This window comes from Bufo gargarizans, chromosome 10 (assembly GCF_014858855.1).
Source record: "Bufo gargarizans isolate SCDJY-AF-19 chromosome 10, ASM1485885v1, whole genome shotgun sequence".
Lineage (NCBI taxonomy): Eukaryota > Metazoa > Chordata > Amphibia > Anura > Bufonidae > Bufo > Bufo gargarizans.
In genome coordinates, this window is record NC_058089.1 from 131,970,029 (window position 1) to 131,996,592 (window position 26,564).

The 26,564-nt window shown below is 45.7% G+C and overlaps 1 protein-coding gene across 1 annotated transcript in view; it reads left to right on the plus strand.

The window, feature by feature from the left end:
• ZNF469 (zinc finger protein 469) overlaps positions 1–26,564 on the plus strand; it is a 425,851-nt gene that overhangs the window by 232,262 nt on the left and 167,025 nt on the right. The window contains exon 3 of the mRNA XM_044270254.1: positions 14,828–14,918. The gene's annotated coding sequence lies outside the window, so the exon portion shown is untranslated. The remainder of the gene's footprint in view (positions 1–14,827; positions 14,919–26,564) is intronic.

A 26,564-nucleotide genomic window follows, 5' to 3' on the forward strand; every position in this document is an offset into this window, starting at 1 on the left:
GGTGACAGAGGGAGGGAGCCCCAGTCCTTACCCTTCCCCGTCTGCGAAGTTGTGGCCACAACTTCGCAGCGGGGGAAGGTTCCCATGGCAACAGGACGCCTTCTCAGGCGTCCTGCTGTCCATGGCGCTGAACAGATCTGTGCTAAAAGCATAGATCTGTTCAGTGTAAGTAAAAAACAGTACAGAACCCTATATAGGGTTCTGTACTGTATTATACAGACATCAGACCCACTGGATCTTCAAGAACCAAGTGGGTCTGGGTAAAAAAAATAAGTGAAAAAAAAGTGAAAATCAAAAAAACACATTTATCACTAATTAAAAATGAAAAATTCTCTACACATGTTTGGTATCGCCGCGTCCGTAACGACCTGATCTATAAAACGGTCATGGTACTTTCCCCGCACGGTGAACGCCAAAAAAATAAAAAAATAAAAACTATGAGAAAATTGAAATGTACGCCAAAATAGTGCCAATCAAACAGTCATCTCATCCCGCAAAAACTGAGACCCTACCCAAGATAATCGCCCAAAAACTGAAAAAACTATGGCTCTTAGACTATGGAAACACTAAAACATTATTTTTTTTTGTTTCAAAAATGAAATCATTGTGTAAAACTTACATAAATACAATAAAGTATACATATTAGGTATCGCCGTGTCCGTATCGACCAGCTCTTTAAAAATATATCACATGAGTTAACCCCTCAGCTGACCACCGTAAAAAAATATAAACGGTTTAAAAAAAGCAATTTTTTGTCATCTTACGTCACAAAATGTGCAATAGCAAGCGATCAAAAAGTCATATGCACCCCAAAATAGTGCCAATAAAACACCCATCTCATCCCGCAAAAAATGAGACCCTACATAAGATAATCACCCAAAAACTGAAAAAACTATGGCTCTTAGGCTATGGAGACACTAAAACTTTTTTTGTTTTAAAAATGAAATCATTGTGTAAAACTTGCATAACAAAAAAAAAAGTATACATATTGGGTATCGCCGCATCCGTGACAACCTGCTCTATAAAAATACCACATGATCTAACCTTTCAGATGAATGTTGAAAATAACAAAAAAAAACTGTGCCAAAAAAGCTATTTCTTGTTACCTTGCTGCAAAAAAAGTGTAATATAGAGCAACCAAAAATTATATGTACCCTAAACTAGTACCAACAAAACTGCCACCTTATCCCGTAGTTTCTAAAATGGGGTCACTTTTTTGGAGTTTCTACTCTAGGGGTGCATCAGGGGGGCTTCAAATGGGACATGGTGTCAAAAAAAACAGTCCAGCAAAATCTGCCTTCCAAAAACTGTATGGCATTCCTTTCCTTCTGCGCCCTGCCGTGTGCCCGTACAGCGGTTTACAACCACATATGAGGTGTTTCTATAAACTACAGAATCAGGGCCATAAATATTGAGTTTTGTTTGGCTGTTAACACTTGCTTTGTTACTTGAAAAAAAAATATTAAAATGGAAAATCTGCCAAAAAAGTGAAATTTTGAAATTGTATCTCTATTTTCCATTAAATCTTGTGCAACACCTAAAGGGTTAACGAAGTTTGTAAAATCAGTTTTGAATACCTTGAGGGGTGTAGTTTCTTAGATGGGGTCACTTTTAGGATGTTTCTACTCTAGGGGTGCATCAGGGGGCTTCAAATGGGACATGGTGTAAATAAACCAGTCCAGCAAAATCTGCCTTCCAAAAACCAAACGGCGCACCTTTCACTCTACGCCCCGCTGTGTGGCCGTACAGTAGTTTACGGCCACATATGGGGTGTTTCTGTAAACAGCAGAGTCAGGGCAATAAAGATACAGTCTTGTTTGGCTGTTAACCCTTGCTTTGTTAGTGGAAAAAATGGGTTAAAATGGAAAAATTAGGCAAAAAAATGAAATTCTCAAATTTCATCCCCATTTGCCAATAACTCTTGTGCAACACCTAAAGGGTTAACAAAGTTTGTAAAATCAGTTTTGAATACCTTGAGGGGTGTAGGTTATAGAATGGGGTCATTTTTGGGTGGTTTCTATTATGTAAGCCTCGGAAAGTGACTTCAGAGCTGTAGTGGTCCCTAAAAATTGGGTTTTTGTAAATTTCTGAAAAATTTCAATATTTACTTCTAAAGTTCTAAACCTTCTAACATCCCCAAAAATTTTTATATCATTCCCAAAATAATTCAAACATGAAGTAGACATATGGGGAATGTAAAGTCATCGCAATTTTTGGGGGTATTACTATGTATTACAGAAGTAGAGAAACTGAAACTTTGAAATTTGCAAATTTTTCTACATTTTTGGTAAATTAGGTATTTTTTTATGCAAAAAAAAATATAATTTTTTACTTCATTTTACCAGTGTCATGAAGTACAATATGTGACGAAAAAACAATCTCAGAATGGCCTGGATAAGTCAAAGCATTTTAAAGTTATGAGCACTTAAAGTGACACTGGTCAGATTTGCAAAAAATGGCCAAGTCCTTAAGGTGAAATAGGGCTGAGTCCTTAAGGGGTTAAGACTGTAATAAATGTGGTTTGACGGTAGCAGTTTATCTGTCAGTAAGCAGCTTTACAAAAGTTGCACATCTTTACGAAAAAGTCGCATGTTCTATTTAAAAAGTCTCATAAGATAAGCATGGTCGTCACTGGAGTGAAATTGCGACTTTTTAAATAGTCCCAATAGTAAATCTGTCTAGAGATTCATTTACATAAGAAAACACACCCACTTTCAGAAAACTGACGAGCATAGTGCAGAGCAGAATAAAGTCGCAAATTTGTACGCAGTTTTAGCGTTTGGGACTTTTTGGGGGACTTTTTCACTCCATTATTCTGACCTGAGCTAATGATAAATCTGGCCCAATGACTGAATTGCTTTTTTTCCGTTACCACCCCCCAAAAAGTTATATGTAGCCTAAAAACAAAAAATCTAAACAGCGCACGGGTAAAATAAGCTGCAAATCCACAACAAAATCTGTCAGAAAATGTGCATTTAAAAGAAGATTTTGTCATGGATCTGTCACAAAAAAATATGTAAAAAAATCCACGTGTAGACAAACTCTTAGAGACGAAAACATGGAGCAGGCGAATGTGGTGTGGGTAAACGTCAAACACATACTATGTACTGTAAACTGCATTTTCATACAAACAAACTATGAGGGGATTTTGGTTTAGAAGAGGGGAGGGGTCCTCTTTTCAGCTCCAAAGAGTGTTTCTCTCTCTGGAGGACCTGTCCTGTCCTGGACAATCCACTGTGGTGAACGGGCACAGTGTAATGCTTAGCTTCTCCTGTGGGGGGCGCTGTGGAAACATTGAACAATTAGCACTAAACAGCCTGCCAGAGATAATTGTATCCAGCTTAGCCAAATACTACCTTTCCTCACCAGAGCCCACTGACTATAATGGGACCCGGCAGAGATCTGGCACTTTCCGCCTGCCTGCAGTGGTATTTGTCCAGCCATTCATGCCGGAAACAGGCTGGATCCCGGCCAGGTCCCATTATAGTCAATGGGGCCTGGCGGTGCTGCGGCGCCTTCTAGCTGTGCCTGCAGGAACTGCTAGCACTGGTGTGAAGCTAGCCTTACTGCCAGGCTTTCCCACAGAATACAGCTTATTGCTCAGGGTCCAAGCTACTTGTTATCAGCTTAGTGTCAAGAGAACCACTAACAAGTAGGGATTGCCCAGAGAACCCCAGAGTTGAAATCCTAGCATTTTGGCTGCCTGCAGCTGCCACTAGGTGGAGCTCACTTCATGTCCAGTGCTATGAAACGTGAAGCACTACACGTTAGGGAGAGCTGTATGGCTCGGGTCGCTGCAGCTGCCAGAAAGCTTTCTGCGGAGAATAAACTTTCCTCACTGCTCCTTCTGCAACAAATACGGAACAATTGTAGTGAAATCCCAGAGTCAATGCTAAGGACGAAGGGGACAAGGAGTCCTACACTCTCTAGAAGATTTCTACAAGACTGCATACATGAAGGCTACATGCTCACATCCACCTACTTAATAAGATCAACAAGATTTGGTGATACTTTACACACATTTATCACTGTAAGCCTCGTACAAAAAGAGTCAAAATATCCAAATATGATCAAGGCGAATGGCTACCAGGGGTGTATAATAGCCAGATCCAACTATATACAACCCCCTAGTAATCATGTCAGTCATGGCTGTCAAAATGAGAGCAGGTAATACCACATTTACTAATTGTCAGGAAAATCAGGCGTTAAGGTTTTACTACATATGGATTGGGCATTTTTATAAAGGTGGTCTCATGAAGACAACCCACCCATGTAACCTATCAAGACATACATCCAGAACGGCTCCCATTCTGTGTATTTGTATTACACGCACAGCTATTCATCCGAATGGGCTCCAAGCAAAGCTACATGGTCTCTGCAGGAAAAATGTCTGACTGGTTGAGCTAAACTGCAAAATCAGCCCCCAGCGATCTGCAGCTCATCACGGCACCCGCATGTTAGCACTAAGAAACGTCCAGGGAATATGAACGGATCTCTCGAAATCCATGCTGTATTTTTGAAGGCTCTTCATAAGGAGCAGAACGTTACTCATTGATAAGACCTAAGTGGAATTGTACAATGAGGGTTGTAAATATCAGCCATGACGAAACAGACACAACGACCTCCCACAGTCGGTTATGTAACCCCACAGGGAATCTGGCAGGACGGCTGCTGTAAGATAGCAGATTGATGGATGTATTTTTAAATCTTGCTAGAAAAACAAGATTGTGGATAGATGGTGCATGGAAAATGACTAAACGCTACAGTGAGGCAGTATCTGCTAGGAGATATTCTGTGTGTCGGGTTACCAGCTCGAGTCCAAGAATGCTGTGGTTTCATGGTGGATTAACCCAGCTAATATCATGTCTGTAAGAGGAGCTTGGCCAGAGGACCATCTGAGGTGCGGCTCCAGCACAGCCCTACTGTAGACAATCCGGGACAGGCAGCTCTCTAAACCACTGTCACTTTAGACAGAATTAGGAGAAAAATAAAAGAAACATGTCACAGGGATCTGCACATCGGACACAAGCGCAGTCAAAAGCATTAGGTTTTAATGTCCTGAAAAGCACTGTACTAAAATGTCTAAATGTTATAGTGCTTGAAAGGCACTCTATTGTAATTCCTCATCATCATCAGCTTAACGTACAGACCATGTTCAAACTCTCAGCGCTGAGGTGTGCTACATGTGTTTTTGAAACAATCAATTTGTAGTTTAAAAAAAACTACACTTAAAAATAAGAATTCCCCATAGAAATGAATGGCGGAATGTTTGGAAATATAAATTTGAACTGCCATGGATGATGTCCCAGGCCCAGTCTATCTACCACCCATTCCCATAGACACAGCCCCTCTTGTCACTCACACCTAGAGGCGCGCGCACACACACAAACTTTCAGCTCTTTTCAAGCACTATTGGGGTCATTTATTTAATAAAAATAATAGGTGGAATCTGATTGGTTGCTATAGGCAACTAAGCCAGTTCTACTTTACACCAATTTGACAAATCTCCCCCAAATGTCTACTTTATCTTCACATCATTTTGTCAATTTTTTAGGACATTAGAAGGCTGAGAATTTAAGAAGCAATTTAAAAAAAATTGAAAACATTTTAAAGGAAGACACCTTGAGGGGCTTACATACTTGAAACCAGGATTTTTTTTCCCCTAAAGTGAGGAATATTGGCTTCTACCTGACAGGGTTTTTTTTTTTTTGCCTTCCTCTAGATCAGTGATGGCGAACCTATGGCACGGGTGCCAGAGGCGGCACTCAGAGCCCTCTCTGTGGGCACCCGCACCCTAGAAAAAGTCTATGGTGTACCAATATGCCTTAGCCTTTTCCTGCCATTAAGCAGCGCAGAGCGCACTATGAACAGCACAGGCAGCGCACTGAATGTAGGCAGGATATTGTAAATAAATGATAAAGTACATGGAAGATATTCTATATTAGACTGTAGTATTCAAGGTTAATTGCTGTGTTGGCACTTTGCGATAAATAAGTGGGTTTATGTTGCAGTTTGGCCACTCAGTCTGTAAAAGGTTCGCCATCACTGCTCTAGATCAACCTGCAGGATGACAGGCTGAACTGGATGGACAGAGGGCTTTTTTCAGCCTTATGAACTGTGTTACCCCAATTTAGAAACGAAGGCCTCTTTCACACTTGCGTTGTCCGGATCCGGCGTGTACTCCATTTTCCGGAATTACACGCCGGATCCGGAAAAACGCAAGTGAACTGAAAGCATTTGAAGACAGATCCGTCTTCAAAATGCGTTCAGTGTTACTATGGGACCCAGGTCGCTATTAAAGTCCTGGTTGCCATAGTAGGAGCGGGGAGCGGGGGAGCGGTATACTTACAGTCCGCACGGCTCCCGGGGCGCTCCAGAATGACGTCAGAGCGCCCCATGCGCATGGATGACGTGCCATGCGATCACGTGATCCATGCGCATGGGGCGCCCTGACGTCACTCTGGAGCGCCCCGGGAGCCGCACGGACGGTAAGTATACTGCTCCCCCGCTACACTTTACCATGGCTGCCAGGACTTTAGCGTCCCAGCAGCCATGGTAACCATTCAGAAAAAGCTAAACGTTGGATCCGGCAATGCGCCGAAACAACGTTTAGCTTAAGACCGGATCCGGATCAATGCCTTTGAATGGGCATTAATTCCGGATCCGGCCTTGCGACAAGTGTTCAGGATTTTTGGCCGGAGCAAAAAGCGCAGCATGCTGCGGTATTTTCCCCGGCCAAAAAACGTTTCGGTCCGGAACTGAAGACATCCTGATGCATCCTGAACGGATTTCTCTCCATTCAGAATGCATTAGGATAAAACTGATCAGGATTCTTCCAGCATAGAGCCCCGACGACGGAACTCTATGCCGGAAGACAAGAACGCAGGTGTGAAAGAGCCCTAAGCCTCTCAAATTAACTAAAACTAATTTTATTAACTTTGTTAACCCTTTAGATGTTCCACAAAAATTAAATGAAGTAAAATTTCAAAATTATTTATTACCCTGATTCTGCAGTTTACAGAAACACCCCATATGTGGTTGTAAACTGCTGTGTGGACACACGACAGGGTGCAGAAGGGAAGGAGGGCCGCCATATGGCTTTTGGAAGGCAGATTTTGGGTGTTATGTCACATTTTAAGAGACCCTGAGGTACCCTTACAGTGGAAACCCCCACAAAAGTGACCCCATTTTGAAAAATACACCTCAAGCAAATTATCAAGGGGTGTATTGAGTGTTTTGGCCCCACGGGCATTTCATAGAATTTAGAAACACATGTCTGTGAAAATTTAAAATTACTCTCCCCCCCCCCCCCCCCCAATAAAATCTTGCTTTATCCCCAGATTTTTTTTATTTTTTTTTAATGGGGGAGATCATGATACATATGTCTTGTACATCTCCAATTATACAAGCACATTCATATACATACTAAAAGTTCTTCTGCTATAGCACAGTGGCCTTATAGGCCGATTAGCGTATAGGAGGGAGTACAAGATACCCCAGGCTGAATACTAATCTCCTCGTCCCATATTAAACAACCCTGTTCAACCCCCCCCCCCCCAGGGCACGGCTGCTACGGGAGTGTCGGGCGACTCCACTCTCTTTCCAACCATTCCATGATGCACTGAAAGCGATCCTATATTCCTCCAATGTGCGCGGATACTACAACCTACTCGTTCCCTGAAAATTTTAAGTGTACTCAAAATTTCAAATATTCAGTTTTAAAATTAACACATCAGCCCCAGATTTTTAATTTTCACAAGCGTTAATAGGAAAGAAAAAAAAAAAAGGACCCAACAATGTGCTACCCATTTTCTCCTGAATACGGCAAAACCCTGCATGTGGTCCTAAACGGCTGTTTTTGTGTACAGGGAGTGCTGAATTATTAAGGCAAGTTGTATTTTTGAGGATTAATTTTATTATTGAACAACAACCATGTTCTCAATGAACCCAAAAAACTCATTAATATCAAAGCTGAATATTTTTGGAAGTAGTTTTTAGTTTGTTTTTAGTTTTCGCTATTTTAGGGGGATATCTGTGTGTGCAGGTGACTATTACTGTGCATAATTATTAGGCAACTTAACAAAAAACAAATATATACCCATTTAAATTATTTATTTTTACCAGTGAAACCAATATAACATCTCAACATTCACAAATATACATTTCTGACATTCAAAAACAAAACAAAAACAAATCAGTGACCAATATAGCCACCTTTCTTTGCAAGGACACTCAGAAGCCGCCATCTATGGATTCTGTCAGTGTTTTGATCTGTTCACCATCAACATTGCGTGCAGCAGCAACCACAGCCTCCCAGACACTGTTCAGAGAGGTGGACTGTTTTCCCTCCTTGTAAATCTCACATTTGATGATGGACCACAGGTTCTCAATGGGGTTCAGATCAGGTGAACAAGGAGGCCATGTCATTAGATTTTCTTCTTTTATACCCTTTCTTGCCAGCCACGCTGTGGAGTACTTGGACGCGTGTGATGGAGCATTGTCCTGCATGAAAATCATGTTTTTCTTACCTTGCAGACTTCTTCCTGTACCACTGCTTGAAGAAGGTGTCTTCCAGAAACTGGCAGTAGGACTGGGAGTTGAGCTTGACTCCATCCTCAACCCAAAAAGGCCCCACAAGCTCATCTTTGATGATACCAGCCCAAACCAGTACTCCACCTCCACCTTGCTGGCGTCAGTCGGACTGGAGCTCTCTGCCCTTTACCAATCCAGCCATCTGGCCCATCAAGACTCACTCTCATTTCATCAGTCCATAAAACCTTAGAAAAATCAGTCTTGAGATATTTCTTGGCCCAGTCTTGACGTTTCAGCTTGTGTGTCTTGTTCAGTGGTGGTCGTCTTTCAGCCTTTCTTACCTTGGCCATGTCTCTGAGTATTGCACACCTTGTGCTTTTGGGCACTCCAGTGATGTTGCAGCTCTGAAATATGGCCAAACTGGTGGCAAGTGGCATCTTGGCAGCTGCACGCTTGACTTTTCTCAGTTCACGGGCAGTTATTTTGTGCCTTGGTTTTTCCACACGCTTCTTGCGACCCTGTTGACTATTTTGAATGAAACGCTTGATTGTTCGATGATCACGCTTCAGAAGCTTTGCAATTTTAAGAGTGCTGCATCCCTCTGCAAGATATCTCACTATTTTTGACTTTTCTGAGCCTGTCAAGTCCTTCTTTTGACCCATTTTGCCAAAGGAAAGGAAGTTGCCTAATAATTATGCACACCTGATATAGGGTGTTGATGTCATTAGACCACACCCCTTCTCATTACAGAGATGCACATCACCTAATATGCTTAATTGGTAGTAGGCTTTCGAGCCTATACAGCTTGGAGTAAGACAACATGCATAAAGAGGATGATGTGGTCAAAATACTCATTTGCCTAATAATTCTGCACGTAGTGTATATGGGCATCACCAAACTGTAATGGTGAGAAGAGCGCACAATAGGGTAGTACGTCCCAATGATTTATGTTTGTAAAAGAGATGGAGGCTCACCTTGTCGGGTTGTGCTAAGGATAGGCACAACCCTATTGAAGACTTGTAGGAGTGTTGCAATCCAGGTGCTGGGTATGCTGCCACAGGAACATGATCTTTGAGGAGAGAAGCCCGGTCCCTCCCAGAGAGATTAGGTAAGAATAAGGTCCTGAACCAGGTGCAAATAACCTCCATGCAGCTGGATGATTAGATAAGAGCTCCGTGATATGTACATAGATTCAAATAACCTGATGGAGGGGGCAGGAGATCCCCCGAAACACGTTGTTTTACTGGATCATGAATGTATACTTTTCACAATAAAGGAGAACTCTCATCCAATCATCCAGCTGCATGGAGGCTATTTGCGCCTGATTCAGGACCTTATAACTTACATAAACTGCTGTTTTGGCCACATTGCAAGGTTCAGAAGGGTAAGAACACCATGTGCATTTGAGGCTGAAGAGGTGACAACATTTTAGGAACCACATCCCTCACAGAATTTACCAATGGGTGGAGTGAGCATTTTGACACCACAGGTGATTTGCAGAAATTAAGCAGCAGGGGACTGTGCAAAATGAAAACTGGAAGTATTCCACAGATTTGGCATTTAAGTGCCGAATATGATGTGTCCAGCTTGTGCCATCGAAGACAAATCACACCCTTTAAACTGTTAGGCGAGTTCTCTAGGGCAGCAGTCCCCAACCGCCGAGCCGCGGCCCAGGAAGATTGTTTGCCGTGCCACGCCCTGCCCAACTCTGTCTCTGATTGGAGGCTGCATATAAATTCAGAACGTCTATTGGTCTCTGCAGCTGTCAATCACATCCAAGCGCCCTCACCCCTTCAATGTGCAGCAGCCTAAAGGGCTCGCAGTACGCATGCGCCGCTCTGAGCTCCTCCCACTAGCTGTTACCGAGAACGTTCTTCAGACCAGCGTTCGCAACCGTCACCGAGACGCCGCTCACTCCCGCATCACGTGATGAGGACGGTCGGCCATTATATTACCTGTCATGTAGCCCGGTCATCTGCTATGAGAGTCATTGTATCCATGGAAACGAAGACGCAGAGAGTACGCGTGTCGCCCGTAGTTACCAGTCATGTGAGCTGCGGCAGTGGAGTGTGGAGGTCTCTGTAGGGAGTATAGTGTGGAGGTCTCTGTAGGGAGTATAGTGTGGAGGTCTCTGTAGGGAGTATAGTGTGGAGGTCTCTGTAGGGAGTATAGTGTGGAGGTCTCTGTGGGGAGTAGAGTGTGGAGGTCTCTGTGGGGAGTAGAGTGTGGAGGTCTCTGTGGGGAGTAGAGTGTGGAGGTCTCTGTGGGGAGTAGAGTGTGGAAGTCTCTGTGGGGAGTAGAGTGTGGAGGTCTCTGTGGGGAGTAGAGTGTGGAGGTCTCTGTGGAGAGTAGAGTGTGGAGGTCTCTGTGGAGAGTAGAGTGTGGAGGTCTCTGTGGGGAGTAGAGTGTGGAGGTCTCTGTGGGGAGTAGAGTGTGGAGGTCTCTGTGGGGAGTAGAGTGTGGAGGTCTCTGTGGGGAGTAGAGTGTGGAGGTCTCTGTGGGGAGTAGAGTGTGGAGGTCTCTGTGGGGAGTAGAGTGTGGAGGTCTCTGTGGGGAGTAGAGTGTGGAGGTCTCTGTGGGGAGTAGAGTGTGGAGGATCTCTGTGGGGAGTAGAGTGTGGAGATCTCTGTGGGGAGTAGAGTGTGGAGGTCTCTGTGGGGAGTAGAGTGTGGAGGTCTCTGTGGGGAGTAGAGTGTGGAGGTCTCTGTGGGGAGTAGAGTGTGGAGGTCTCTGTGGGGAGTAGAGTGTGGAGGTCTCTGTGGGGAGTAGAGTGTGGAGGTCTCTGTGGGGAGTAGAGTGTGGAGGTCTCTGTGGGGAGTAGAGTGTGGAGGTCTCTGTGGTGAGTAGAGTGTGGAGGTCTCTGTGGTGAGTAGAGTGTGGAGGTCTCTGTGGGGAGTAGAGTGTGGAGGTCTCTGTGCGGACTATAGCGTGGAGGTCTCTGTGGAGATCATAGTGTGGAGGTCTCTGTGAAGATGATAGTGTGGAGGTCTCTGTGGGGACTATAGTGTGGAGGTCTCTGTGGGGACTATAGTGTGGAGGTCTCTGTGGGGAGTAGAGTGTGGAGGTCTCTGTGGGGAGTAGAGTGTGGAGGTCTCTGTGGGGAGTAGAGTGTGGAGGTCTCTGTGGGGAGTAGAGTGTGGAGGTCTCTGTGGAGAGTAGAGTGTGGAGGTCTCTGTGGAGAGTAGAGTGTGGAGGTCTCTGTGGGGAGTAGAGTGTGGAGGTCTCTGTGGGGAGTAGAGTGTGGAGGTCTATGTGGGGAGTAGAGTGTGGAGGTCTCTGTGGGGAGTAGAGTGTGGAGGTCTCTGTGGGGAGTAGAGTGTGGAGGTCTCTGTGGGGAGTAGAGTGTGGAGGTCTCTGTGGGGAGTAGAGTGTGGAGGTCTCTGTGGGGAGTAGAGTGTGGAGATCTCTGTGGGGAGTAGAGTGTGGAGATCTCTGTGGGGAGTAGAGTGTGGAGGTCTCTGTGGGGAGTAGAGTGTGGAGGTCTCTGTGGGGAGTAGAGTGTGGAGGTCTCTGTGGGGAGTAGAGTGTGGAGGTCTCTGTGGGGAGTAGAGTGTGGAGGTCTCTGTGGGGAGTAGAGTGTGGAGGTCTCTGTGGGGAGTAGAGTGTGGAGGTCTCTGTGGGGAGTAGAGTGTGGAGGTCTCTGTGGGGAGTAGAGTGTGGAGGTCTCTGTGCGGACTATAGCGTGGAGGTCTCTGTGGAGATCATAGTGTGGAGGTCTCTGTGGGGACTATAGTGTGGAGGTCTCTGTGGGGACTATAGTGTGGAGGTCTCTGTGGGGACTATAGTGTGGAGGTCTCTGTGGGGAGTATAGTGTGGAGGTCTCTGTAGGGAGTATAGTGTGGAGGTCTCTGTAGGGAGTATAGTGTGTAAATCTCTGTGGGGTGTATAGTGTGGAGGTCTCTGTGGGGACTATAGTGTGGAGGTCTCTGTAGGGAGTATAGTGTGGAGGTCTCTGTAGGGAGTATAGTGTGGAGGTCTCTGTAGGGAGTATAGTGTGTAAATCTCTGTGGGGTGTATAGTGTGGAGGTCTCTGTGGGGTGTAGTGTGTAAATCTCTGTGGGGAGTAGAGTGTGGAGGTCTCTGTGGGGAGTAGAGTGTGGAGGTCTCTGTGGGGAGTAGAGTGTGGAGGTCTCTGTGGGGGGTATAGTGTGGAGGTCTCTGTGGGGTGTATAGTGTGGAGGTCTCTGTGGGGTGTATAGTGTGGAGGTCTCTGTGGGGTGTAGTGTGGAGGTCTCTGTGGGGTGTATAGTGTGGAGGTCTTTGTGGTGTGTATAGTGTGGAGGTCTCTGTAGGGAGTATAGTGTGGAGGTCTCTGTGGGGAGTAGAGTGTGGAGGTCTATGTGGAGACTATAGTGTGGAGGTCTCTGTAGGGAGTATAGTGTGGAGGTCTCTGTGGGGTGTATAGTGTGAAGGCCTCTGCAGGGAGTAGTGTGGAGGTCTCTGTGGGGAGTAGAGTGTGGAGGTCTCTGTGGGGAGTAGAGTGTGGAGGTCTCTGTGGGGAGTAGAGTGTGGAGGTCTCTGTGGGGAGTAGAGTGTGGAGGTCTCTGTGGGGAGTAGAGTGTGGAGGTCTCTGTGGGGAGTAGAGTGTGGAGGTCTCTGTGGGGAGTAGAGTGTGGAGGTCTCTGTGGGGAGTAGAGTGTGGAGGTCTCTGTGGGAGTAGAGTGTGGAGGTCTCTGTGAGGAGTAGAGTGTGGAGGTCTCTGTGAGGAGTAGAGTGTGGAGGTCTCTGTGCGGACTAGAGTGTGGAGGTCTCTGTGGGGACTATAGTGTGGAGGTCTCTGTGGAGACTATAGTGTGGAGGTCTCTGTGGGGACTATAGTGTGGAGGTCTCTGTGGGGACTATAGTGTGGAGGTCTCTGTGGGGACTATAGTGTGGAGGTCTCTGTAGGGACTATAGTGTGGAGGTCTCTGTAGGGAGTATAGTGTGGAGGTCTCTGTAGGGAGTATAGTGTGGAGGTCTCTGTAGGGAGTATAGTGTGGAGGTCACTGTAGGGAGTATAGTGTGGAGGTCTCTGTGGGGTGTAGTGTGTAAATCTCTGTGGGGTGTATAGTGTGGAGGTCTCTGTGGGGTGTATAGTGTGGAGGTCTCTGTGGGGTGTAGTGTGGAGGTCTCTGTGGGGTGTATAGTGTGGAGGTCTCTGTAGGGAGTATAGTGTGGAGGTCTTTGTGGTGTGTATAGTGTGGAGGTCTCTGTAGGGAGTATAGTGTGGAGGTTTCTGTGGGGAGTAGAGTGTGGAGGTCTCTGTGGGGAGTAGAGTGTGGAGGTCTCTGTGGGGAGTAGAGTGCGGAGGTCTCTGTGGGGAGTAGAGTGTGGAGGTCTCTGTGGGGTGTAGAGTGTGGAGGTCTCTGTGGGGTGTAGAGTGTGGAGGTTTCTGTGGGGTGTATAGTGTGGAGGTTTCTGTGGAGAGTAGAGTGTGGAGGCCTCTGTGGGGAGTAGAGTGTGGAGATCTCTGTGGGGAGTAGAGTGTGGAGGTCTCTGTGGGGAGTAAAGTGTGGAGGTCTCTGTGGGGAGTAAAGTGTGGAGGTCTCTGTGCGGACTATAGCGTGGAGGTCTCTGTGGAGATCATAGTGTGGAGGTCTCTGTGGGGACTATAGTGTGGAGGTCTCTGTGGGGACTATAGAGTGGAGGTCTCTGTGTGGAGGGTATAGTGTGGAGGTCTCTGGGGTTAATAACTACTGTGAAGTGGGGACTGCTGAAAGGGGGGAATAAATACTGTGAAGACTGCTGAAGGGGTTAATAACTACTGAGAACCATAAATCTTTTCCTCTCAATGAGCTGTGTGATGGCTTATTTTTTGGGGGATGAGTTGCTATTATCAATGGAGCGCAGCAGTTAATTCACACAGCGGACAGTTAGGGGTGCTAAGAGTCAGACTCCACCAATCTGATACTGATGACCTAAGGACAGGTCATTAATATTACAGTCACAGAAAACCCCTTCAAATAAATTTTGCCTTTTCTGTAACATAGAAACATAGAATGTGTCGGCAGATAAGAACCATTTGGCCCATCGAGTCTGCCCAATATACTAAGTACTATGGATAGCCCCTGGCCCTATCTTATATGAAGGATGGCCTTATGCCTATCCCATGCATGCTTAACCTCCTCCACTGTATCTGCAGCTACCAGTAATATATTAACGCAGAGTATGCTGGTTTTATTAACGCAGAGTATGTTGGTATTAATAACGCAGAGTATGTTGGTATTAATAACGCAGAGTATGTTGGTATTAATAACGCAGAGTATGTTGGTATTATTTAACTGTAGTAAAATGTATCATGTATGTCTCTCCACAGATAATACTGTCAAATAAGGCTGCAAGGGCCACCCTGAAATATCATATAGCTGCTGAATCCCAGCCATGGCTGTGAACAGGTCCTGACCAGGGTAAGCCAAATCCTTCTCTCCTACCATGATCGCTCTACGGATTTACAGCAAAAACTGGAAATGAAATGGCATGTTCTAGAGCTATCTGATGGGAAATGATGTACTTGTGCTGAATAAATCCTATTCCCTGCGCCAAATAAATGAAGGCTTTGCAAACAATTGTTGCAGAAATCAGAGACTTTCTGCTGGAAGCTCACAGAAGTATATAAACTTTCCTCTGGGAAGGAGATAACGCCCAAATTATACAGTGCTAGACTAAAGCAGTCAGCAGAACGCAGGGGAAAGGACACATTCATTAAATCGTACAAAAAAGTGGAGTTCTATCCAGACATTTAATACAGGTTGTTATGTCAGCATTTAGCTCTGTCGGTCAGTCAGTGTCAGCTATTCGTGCATTTTCTATAGTGTTACAGTTACAAGTACTGACCACGTGTGACAATGAGCATCTATTCATCGTCACCTGCTGAGGACTGTCCAGTAATCCGCCATAAATCTGATGACATTCTGCAGGTATTTTATACCCTATTCACATACACAGGACAAGTAATGTGCTACTAATTTTACACCAATAGCACATGCATTCAGTAAGGAAAATCCTCAAATTATCTACACTGAATTACAATGGGGTAAATCTGTGCATGGACCTGCTGGCCGATCTGAGGCAGATATCGTAAACTTTCAATGAACGGGTTAATAACTAGTACCAGCAGACTATGACCGAGTGGTCTAACATATTGCAGCTGCTTCATGGGGGAACAGGAAGGCTTTATCAAAGCGTGTGATGTTCAGAGAAGGAAAAGGGATTAATTGTGGAACAAATAAACCAGTTTCTATGAATGCGGAAGGTCATTTCCAGGAAGAGACTGAGCACCGCATGCAGCTCCGCACTCACAGTCCTCTGAAGTATTACATGTGGTCAGGCAGGACCGTGGCAGGGACCGTGCTAATGCTTACTACCCGAAATCCAGGGTATGACAGCAATGTCTTTGCTGGACGGTTCCTTCTCTCGCCTTGTTCATTTATCATAGCTCCATTTCTAAGGTTTAAGCTATGTACAAGATGAAGTCAAGGAAGGAGCAGATATATCCTCTTCAGTATATTAACCCTAATCCCAACACATGCAAACATCCGAAGAGGGGACCTGCACTCACACAGCCCCTGTACATATGCCAGGTGCCATGTGTGTCCATCTGGACGCCCCTCCGTAAAGATAAATTGTGTTCCACCAGAAAGTCTCCTTTATGTTTGGACCTTCAGGCTTCCTGCGTGTCTGTGGCTTCAGTGGTTGCCTTTATCCATCTTCTTGCTGGTTGTTCTCTTTTTCTTTTAACTCTTCCAAGCTCCCTAAATATGTGACCAAAATATGCTAAAATGTCAAACATATGCAAACAAACAGCAAGCAACACAGTGCTGCAGTTTAAAGTATGAGGGATGGAAAGAGTACCTGCCTGATCATATCTGTGCCCTAATGGAGTAACACTATAAAGTATCCATATAGTCAGTGATGTGTAAAAGTGAAGGATTCAAATTAATATCCTGAAAATGACAACAAATGAGCTTATTATTACATGTCATAAGTGCGACAGGCGCCTTTACAGACAGGCCGGTGACTGGAGGACATGGAGAGGAATGCTCCTCTCAAGGGTGCACCTTTACCTCCAGAATTCCATTCAGAATCCTCGCCATGCTTTAATTAGGACAGCGACCGTGCAGTGAACTTACACTCTGCCCCAGCAGTGCCCCGATATCTCTACAGCAGATGAGCCTGACTGAGAGACTATGAAATCAGAAGGCAAGCTAGGCGCTGATGGACATGCTGCAGATTGATGCACTAATAGTAAGAGGGATGCTGCCTAGAAATAATAAGGTGCTAAGATAATCTCTCCTCTGATGTCACAGGCATGGCTGGCCCCGTGCCGTACGGATAGAGCTGGATCGGCCACATGTTCCTTCTGAATCACAAGAAACGTTCCTCTTCTTATACTGTCTAATGATCTGCCTCTAATCTTCCTACATGATATCTCCACATCTGCTGACTCTTTTCTTCCAATTTCCTTAGCAGAAGCAGCTGATAACACTTAGGTCACTTGCAGACGAGCATGTCCGGAATAGGTCCGGATGCATTGCGCCTGCGATCAGCGAAAATCGTGCGAGTGCGTATGCAATTTCAGTCAGTTTTGACTGCGATTGCGTTCCTCAGTTTTTTCCGTGCAAGTGCAATGCATTTTGCTCGCGCGTGAGAAAAAAACTGATTGTGGTACCCAGACCCGACCTTCTTCACTAAAAGTATTATAAAGGAAAATAATAGCATTCTTAATACAGAATGCTTACTAAAATGTGACATGAGGGGTTAAAAAAATAAAATTAAAATTAACTCACCCCATCCACTTGTTTGCGCAGCCGGCATCTTCTTCTTTCAGGACCTGCCAAAGGACCTTTGATGACGTAATCGCGCTCACCACGTGGTGACGTCAGCGCAGGTCCTGCTGAATGAAGATAGAAGGATCACGTGGTGACCGCGATTACGTCATTATGTCAGATCCTGAAAGAAGAAGAAAGAAGACGATGCCGGCTGCGTGAACATCTGGATGAGGCGAGTTAATTATTATCATTTTTTTACCCCTCATGTCACATTTTAGTAAGCATTCTGTATTAAGAATGCTAATTTTTTTCCCATATTACCATGTTATCAGGGAAAATAATACAGTAAATTTACTTTAATCAATTTACTAACATCATCTCCTAGCAACCATGCGTGAAAATCTCATTGCATCCGCACTTGCTTGAGGATGTTTGCGATTTTCTCCCATCCCCATTCATTCCAATGTCGCCTGCGTTGCGTGAAAACCGCTGAATATAGAACATGATGCGATTTAGGCGCAAAGCACAAGTGATGCATGAAAATTACCGCTCATCTACACAGCCCCATTAAAGTGAATGGGTCCAGATAACGTACGCATTGCACCCACGCGGAATTCTCACCCGTGTGAAAGGGGCCTTATGGGTTAATCACAAACTGACGACTGGCAATATAGAACTGATCAAAAAGTAACAACTGGCAACATCTATAGTGATCACAAACGATGACCTGCAACAAGATAGGATTTACCTTTGCCCAGCACTGGCTGCTCTCCAGACTATTACTATCTTATTACTATCTCTAGTATTAGTGGGGTCAAGGCAAACACATGGAGGTGATCGTCTAGTAATAGTGGGTACACACATGGCCAATACTGGATTATCAGCGGGCGCGGTGCATCTTTAGGAGCCACACACCCTGAGAATACCAGTCAATCTGAGGCACTCTAACCGGTGGTGCGGTAGGCTTATCTCACAGCTGGAGAGACAATACACTGGATAACATAATTCTAGCACCTTTTCTCCCTATTAGACTCTGTTCACACCTCACTTTTGTCAATGCTGGATGTATATACGTCAAGACAGAAGGCGTGCAGTGGTATATGTCGGCCACTGATCCCCCAGTATATTCTTTTACTCTGTCACTATAAACAGAAAACCTTTCTATACTATGCTTTCCTATATAGTAGGGGGGGGGGATGATTCTGCACACCAGCCCATACCAAAAGGACACTACTGGCATATGCAAAGTGCACAGAGGTCAATGTCACGGCTGTGGGTGTAGAACCACTATGTCAACCAACCAGTTTAACTGTGGATTAAACCTAAGGTGTTATCCTAGCGACTCTCTGGTATTCACCCTTTAACCTCTATAGAAGAATCTAGACCTCGCTGCAGAAAGCCACCAGACTGCTACCTCCTGGAGTTGTGGTTAACTGTGGTTAACAGCTCAGTGACACTGGTTCAAAGAAACTGATGGAACAGGAAAACATGTAGTCAGTGATAGGCGGGGAGCAGGGCAGCCTGAGTTCTTACAAACATAAGATACAGGTCTGAGGTGAGGACTGACAGCAGAGGGTCACAACGGTAATCAGGTACAGGTCAGGACAGGTGGCTGAAAGTCAGAATTCAGTAAACAGGCACAGGTCAATACACAGCAGACAACAGAGAACAAAACTAGCAAACTAGGAACCTAATTTGGCAAGAAAATGAGGCTAACAGCTGAAGGGTGATTAGCAATTAGAAGCAGCCATGTAACTGCACACAGCAAGGAGACTGGTGGTAGCAGAAATGGGAGTAGTAGTGTTCACTGAGTAATAGAAGTAGCAAAGCAGTGACAACAATGAAGGACATGTCTGAATATACATTGGGGAATACTACCAACACATAACTAAGAATGGAGAGGAGACAGAGTGCCGACGCTGCTCCATCGATGGTTCCGGACAGTATCGGATCGTTGCTGGAGATGTCTTACAGATGAGGGCACAATGCTCCATGTCTGGTGGCAGTGTAGTGTGCTGAGCCCTTTCTGGGACTTTGTCCACAAAACGGTCACTGAGGTCACCAGGGTCCCCATGCAGAACTCCCCAGAGACCTTTTTGCTGTTTGATAGCATTCTGAATGTCCCAGCTTATAAGAAATCTCTATTGAAATACATGATACAGGCGGCGAAACGATGATCCACAGACACTGGAAATCCACCTCTCCCCCGAGGAGTGGTTAGAGGAAATTGCTCTCTACCAGAGGTTGGAAGACCTTATCAGTGTAACGCCCTCAGATGCGTCCCGGTTCGTGAAGACCTGGAGCCCTTAAGATGACATTCGCTCCACATCCTTGTTTCGAGACACCAGGGTTTAGGCCTTCTTCGCTATGCTGTAGCCCCCCCACCCCCCTCCTTTCCTTCCCTTCTCCCGCTGTCTCGTTTGTTTGTCTCCTAAGTCTATTGTCTTTTTTCTTTGTGTTCGTTTGGATGCCTGTAGTTATACGATTATACATTTGCCTTTTTGTTCAGTCTATGAATTTGAAAATTATCTCTTATGCTTTTTTTCTGTACTGCACCACTGGTATTATTCTTGTCGTTGACTCTGTTCAATGCGGAATTGATTATTCTGGAAAAACCTTAATAAAACATTTACTTCAGGGAGATCATGTCAAACTAATCTTATAGATTTTTTTGATTGGGTGACTAAAATAATAAATGGCGGAGATGCAGTAGACATCGCTTATCTGGACTTTAGTAAGGCTTCTGATACTGTCCCACATAGAAGGCTTATCAATAAAGTGCAGTCTTTGGGCTTGGACTCCCATATTGTTGAATGGATTAGGCAGCGGCTGAGGGACAGGCAACAGAGGGTTGTAGTCAATGGAGTATATTCAGACCAAGGTCTTGTTACCAGTGGGGCACCTCAGGGATCTGTTCTGGGACCCATATTGTTTAATATCTTTATCAGCGACATTGCAGAAGGCCTCGATGGTGAGGTGGGTCTTTTTGCTGATGATACAAAGATTTGTAACAGGGTTGATGTTCCTGGAGGAATACACCAAATGGAGAAGGATTTAGGAAAACTAGAGGAATGGTCAGAAATCTGGCAACTAAAATGTAATGTGGATAAGTGCGAGATGATGCACCTGGGACGTAAAAACCCAAGAGCAGAATATACAATCAGTGATGCAGTATCTGAGGAAAGGGATTTAGGGGTCATTATTTCAGAAGACTTAAAGGTAGGCAGACCATGTCATAGAGCAGCAGGAGATGCTAGCAGAATGCTGGGGTGTATAGGGAGAGGCATTACCAGTAGACAGAGGGAGGCGCTCATGCCGCTCTACAGAGCACTAGTGAGACCTCATATGGAGTATTGTGCTCAGTACTGGAGACCATATCTCCAGAAGGATACTGATACTTTGGAGAGAGTTCAGAGAAGGGCTACTAAACTGGTCCATGGATTGCAGGATAAAACTTACCAGGAAAGATTAAAGGAACTTAACATGTAGAGCTTGGAAGAAAGACGAGACAGAGGGGCGATGAGAGAGACTGCTAAATACATAAAGGGAAGCAACAAGGTAAAAGAGGAGAGAAGATTTGGGTTAAACTGCTACAAGAGGACATAGTGTTACATTAGAGGGGCAAAGGTTTAAAAGTAATATCAGGAAGTATTACTTTACTGAGAGAGTAGTGGATGCATGGAATAGCCTTCCTGCAGAAGTGGCAGCTGCAAATACAGTGAAGGAGTTTAAGCATGCATGGGATAGGCATAAGGCCATCCTTCATATAAGATAGGGCCAGGGGCTATCCATAGTATTCAGTATATTGGGCAGACTAGATGGGCCAAATGGTTCTTATCTGCCGACACATTCTATGTTTCTATGAATAAAAGAAGAATGGAGAGGAGGTTGCACTTTATTTCGGAACTTATACAGAAATTAATAGAAAGCTGCACCGCGCAGCCACCTCTCCGATCATGGCAGCTGAAGGATCGCCAGTCTGGGGATTGGTGCCGGTGCCAGAGGTGGGACTAGCATCTATTAGACATTTCTGGCAAATCGTGTGGATGGGGAAATCAATAAAAAATGAATGAAAACAAAATTAAAGCTATCACTAGGGCTAAGAAAGTACAATTTGGTTGGACGATTTTTCAGCTAATCGTAGAGAAGTCTAGATTTACACGCCCACTGCAAACCTGTTCTGTAGCTTCCCTGTCCATAGAGACAGCGACTGCCAGTCCTTATGTCGCTATAAATGTTGCAGGCAGTATGTAATCTAATCAAGTTGGCATTATTGTGTCATAATTAGGTGCACGTCTGAAGAAATACCCAAACATCCACACTGAAGAAGTGCATGACTACCTGGACACAGATGTTCTCTGGCCAATGGTTGTCTGTCCCTCTCCAAACACTAGAGGGAGGAAAGAACTGCAGCTTCACAACGATGGCCTCTGAGCACATAGCCAAAAAATGAAAAGAATATGCAACAATTAGAAGTACATCACTCCGAACAAGCTTCTCCCTTAAGAATGTAATTAATTTTCCTAAAAATAGGAAAGCGACGATGGTGACTTTGGTGGCGACAGGCCTGAGCGTGAGCAATGCCTGCATACGGCTTGTGATATGTAGTCAATTATCTCCACCAACAACCAGATTTCAGGTCACACGTGAGATTTATTTTCTCCACCAGCAAAAACATAAATCATACAAAATAAAGACCTGCCCATCTAGGCACTAAATACTACAAAAAGATCAGCCCTGACTCACCTATACAGAGCGCTATTCACACAAGGAACATAAGTGAGGCTTTCTCCAGCCCTATAGTCCCGCAGGATCCTGGCTGTAACCCTTTAACAGATTCTGCGGGAATTGTGGCCCAGTAGTCCTCCCGCCTCCGGCCTCATGACCCTTAGTCCCAGGCGTCACCCAAACTTCCAGCTAGCACTTAGCCCCGTGGCCCTCAGCCAAACCGGTTGAGACCAGTTGTACAGAGCCTCCACAAGAATCTGTTTCACAAAACACTCTCCCCTGACTGACAGTCTGGGCTGGGCTCTTATCCCAAACTGATTGTTGGAGAAGACATGGAAACTTCTGCCATAAATCTCCCCTAGCAGCCAAGAGGGCTGTCACTGCCTCACATTCCCGCCCCCCCCCGCCCTAGTTTGTTCAAGCCGGGAGGGGTGAACACTAGCATCAAACCAAGATGCTCGTGAGAGAGCATCGACCTGGTCTACAGTCTTCCCCTTATTCTGCCAGACCAAGGACAACAGAGCTTGGTTTGTCACCAACATGAGTTTATTATGGAACATATAAGACCTACGGGATTTTCTTGCCCATCTCATAACGAGGTACTCTCTTTCCCGAGCGAGGATGAAGCGCTTTCGCACCCGTGACCTTTCTCTTTTCTTTTTCCCTCCACATCTGGTATTCGGCCTCTGGAACTCTCAGAAGATGCTTTTATATAATCGTCAGGCTTTCTTTTTAGATTCTCAGGCTTCCGCACATGCTCCTTATGTCCTTTCTTGGACTGCTGCAGCTCTTGACTGTACTGTTCCCAGTCACAGTCGTGTCCCGACCATTTCTTTCTCTTGCAGGGCTCTTTCAGCAGAGCATGCTTATCCCCACTCTCATCTTTTATGGGTCTCCTGTTCACATCTTCCTTCTTTCCAGCAGTAGTTTCCCCAGCTTTGGCGGCAGTTTCAGAGACCTCGGCTTTTTTAGTGGCTCCTTCGGTCTCTGCAGCACCTGAGGAATTCACGTCCTCCAACACCTCAGCCTTAACTTCTTCAGCCTTTGTTTTCTTGGACCAGACATCATATACTTGCCCTCTTAATTCTTTCTCCTCTTTCTCATCGTAAAAGGAGGCACATGGGAATTCACCAGATTCGTTGGTTTCTGGCCTTTTCTCTAGAGGCTCACTCAGGACACTGTTCTCCTTTCGGGGGGAATTCAGGAGAGCCATCCCATAGTAGTAGACAGGATCCGCATACTGGCCGTCCATCTTCTCGTATTTCTTCCCCAGAAGGCTGCTGGCTGCTTGGAAGGCCTTGTAGGCGGAGGGGACGTCTTTTGCGACCAGGACCTGGCCACACCGCCATGAGTCTCTTAGCCTCTGCATCCACATCAGCCCTATCAACGGGTTAAGCAGAAAGATCTTCCATTTTCTCTGCATCTGTTGCACAGCAGCACAACCATCCCCAGACCCTTCTTAACAGGCTCTGGCTTAGACTTCTTGGCCTCTAACTCTTCAGGCTTAGTCTTCTCCAACTCTCTACTCCAAGTTGCTTGTTCAGCCTCAAACTCAATTCGCTCATCTTGCGCTTCTTCAAGGGCTTTAGCCAAGAAGAGGACCTTGGTTTCCTTCATCTTTTCCGGGGTCTCCTCCTTTGACCCCTCTGCAGCCTTCTTCGGTAACTTTGTGCAGACAGCTAGTCCCGTCTCTATCTTATCTAGGGCCCGGGTGGAGAGAGATCTTCCTGATCATCTACCACTGCCTGGGTATGGGTCTCAGACACTAGGCTGACGTTTCCCCCCTCAACTCTCGTCACATCGGGTATAACTATCGTCTGGTCGCTACCAGTAACCACCTCAATTTCGCAAGACCTCGACATGGTAGCTTCCCTCTCGGAGTTGCTAATGGTCACAGCACATACGTCACCTATACTGCTCGTGTCCTTATTAATCCTGATCGCTAGGGGCTCCGATGAGCTGATCCCCACCTGGGACACCTCCCCAGCAACCATAGAACCTCATGGAGACCGCATATTCACCTCTGGTACACTCTAATATTGCCACACCTTCCGGTCTGTTCAACGCATTGGGTTCCCCCAGCTGTATTTTCTCAACACCTCTGTTTTTTGTTAAAATTTTTCTTCTAGGGGTTGCTATTCCCCTGACCACATCCTGCAACGGTAAAGGCATGTCAATACCATCACATTTTTCATGAGACGTCACCTTTTCATTATGCACTTTATCAGCACCATTGTTTCTAATGGCTACTTCACTTAAAGGGTTAGGTAGCAGTTCTGCAGGAGTCTCATTACTGACTGCAGAAGTGTTTCCACTTCCCCACAAATTACGGAACAACGGGAAATCACGGCCCAACATCCCCTCATACATGAGAGTATATATGCCAGCAAGTCCATAAGTCCCAGCTGTCACCATAGTCTCACGCCCAGTGAGAACTACCTGGCAGTCCTTATTAACCGCATGTCTGTCCAGCACATTTATCATTTAACCACTTTAGTTTTTACTTTTGTGCTACCTCTTACCCAGGCTAACATGGGATCTCTGATTTTTGCCATCCCTAAACTAACTTTGGTCATGGGCAATTTAGGCAACACAGCAACTTTCACCCCTGCAGACTCCTGCGAGGTAGCAATCCCAACAGGCTTACCTGCCTGTTCATTCACAGCTTTTTTCATATTGTACCATACTTTTGCAACAGTTTCTTGCCTCGGTGACTTATCACCTACTGGCCAAGCAGGTAGCAACTGCCGCTGGCTCAATGTCATTGGGTCTGCCACACAATCAATAACAGGAACGATCTTACCTACTGTTTTCACGGGTTCGGCAGTCTCGGGGGACAAGGACATCCCATGGACATCTATACAGAGATCATCATCCAAAATCCAGCTTTTGGAGACCTGCCCTTGACTCCTGGTACCATGATCACCTGCAGACTCTGTGAGGCAACCGTTGCCACTGGAAACGACATGGCCTGGAGTCCAGACCCTTCCAGGACGGTCACTCCTGCCGCAGACGTTGGGACTCTGTGCAAAGTTGCAGGGTATATGGGAACTCCTAAAAGCCGCACCACTCAACCTTTTTTATTTCCCGACGGTTGCCCTTGGCAACGGCACACTTCTGCTTGTCCTCCAGAACTCCAACCGCAGAACTTGAAGTACTCCCGCCATACCATATCTGCCAAAATAAGGGAAAATTCTTGCCCAGTGCGAATTCTGGCCTCATGGTTTCACATTTCAATAGCTCCAACTGCATGGAGCCAAAGTCTGTCACCAAGGTCAGTGACACCTTAGTTTTTGTCTATGGCCCTCATGTTACAAAATTCAGAATTTCGGGCAGGACTTGCGACACTTGCTGAAGGGAGTCTAGTATCACCCCCAGCGGGATTCCCCCGATCACCAACTCGCAGGACTTTTCCCACGGTCCCACCATTTTGCAGCCATTTTCAACAGTCAGTCTCTCTACCTGGGCTCCTGGCCATTTAAACCACCGCACAGCTTGCACCACAGGAAAAACAAAAAGTCCTGATTATGACCAGCAGTTTTCCAGCAGCACCTGCTCGTTTCTGCGTTGTCGTTGCTCCTAGCAACTACTTTGCCTTCTTTCAGCAGGGACGCTTGCCCGCATCCTCCCCCAATTGTGAGGGATTAACTCTCTTTTGGGGTCAGTCTCACAATTATCTCCACCAACAACCGGATTTCAGGTCACACGTGAGATTTATTTTTGCCACCAACAAAAACATAAATCATACATAATAAATACCTGCCCCTCTATGCACTAACTACTACAAAAACATAAGCCCTGACTCACCTATACAGAGCACTATTCACACAAGGAACATAAGTGCAGCTTTCTCCAGACCTCGAGTCTCGCAGCCTCCTGGCTGTAACCCTTCAACAGCTTCTGAGGGTATTGTGGCCCAGTCATCCTCCCGACTCCAGCCTCATGACCCTTAGTCCCAGGCATCACCCAAAGTTCCGGCTAGCACATAGCCCCATGGCCCCTCAGCCAACCCAGTTGAGACTACTTGTACAGAGCCTCCACAAGAATTTGTTTCACCAAACACTCTCCCCTGACTGACAGTGTGGGCTGAACTCTTATCCCAGACGGATTGTGGCACCTGGTGCTGCCTCAGACCTGACGATTGCCGGGAAAGACATGGAAACTCCTACCATAAATCTCCCCTAGCAGTGATGAGGCCTGTCACTGCCTCACAGTAGTCAAGCCTCCTGTATCCTCAGCGCCGCAGCCATGGAATCTGACAGGCCTCCTATCAGCGCATATGCAGAGAATATTGTGACTTCATACAATGGATGAATGGGAAATTACAGGTAACGGTATAACGGCTTGTCCCTATTACCAGAAACGCTATTCAAAAGAAGCCCCTACACCCAAGCAATACGCTTTTAATTAGAGATGTTCCACGCTGCAAAAGTGTATCACGGACCATATATAATTAGACTGAAGCAGCATTGTGCAGATCATATATCGTCATGTTCTGCAGCGCTGTACAGATCATATATTAACATGTTCCGCAGCGCTATACAGATTATATATAGT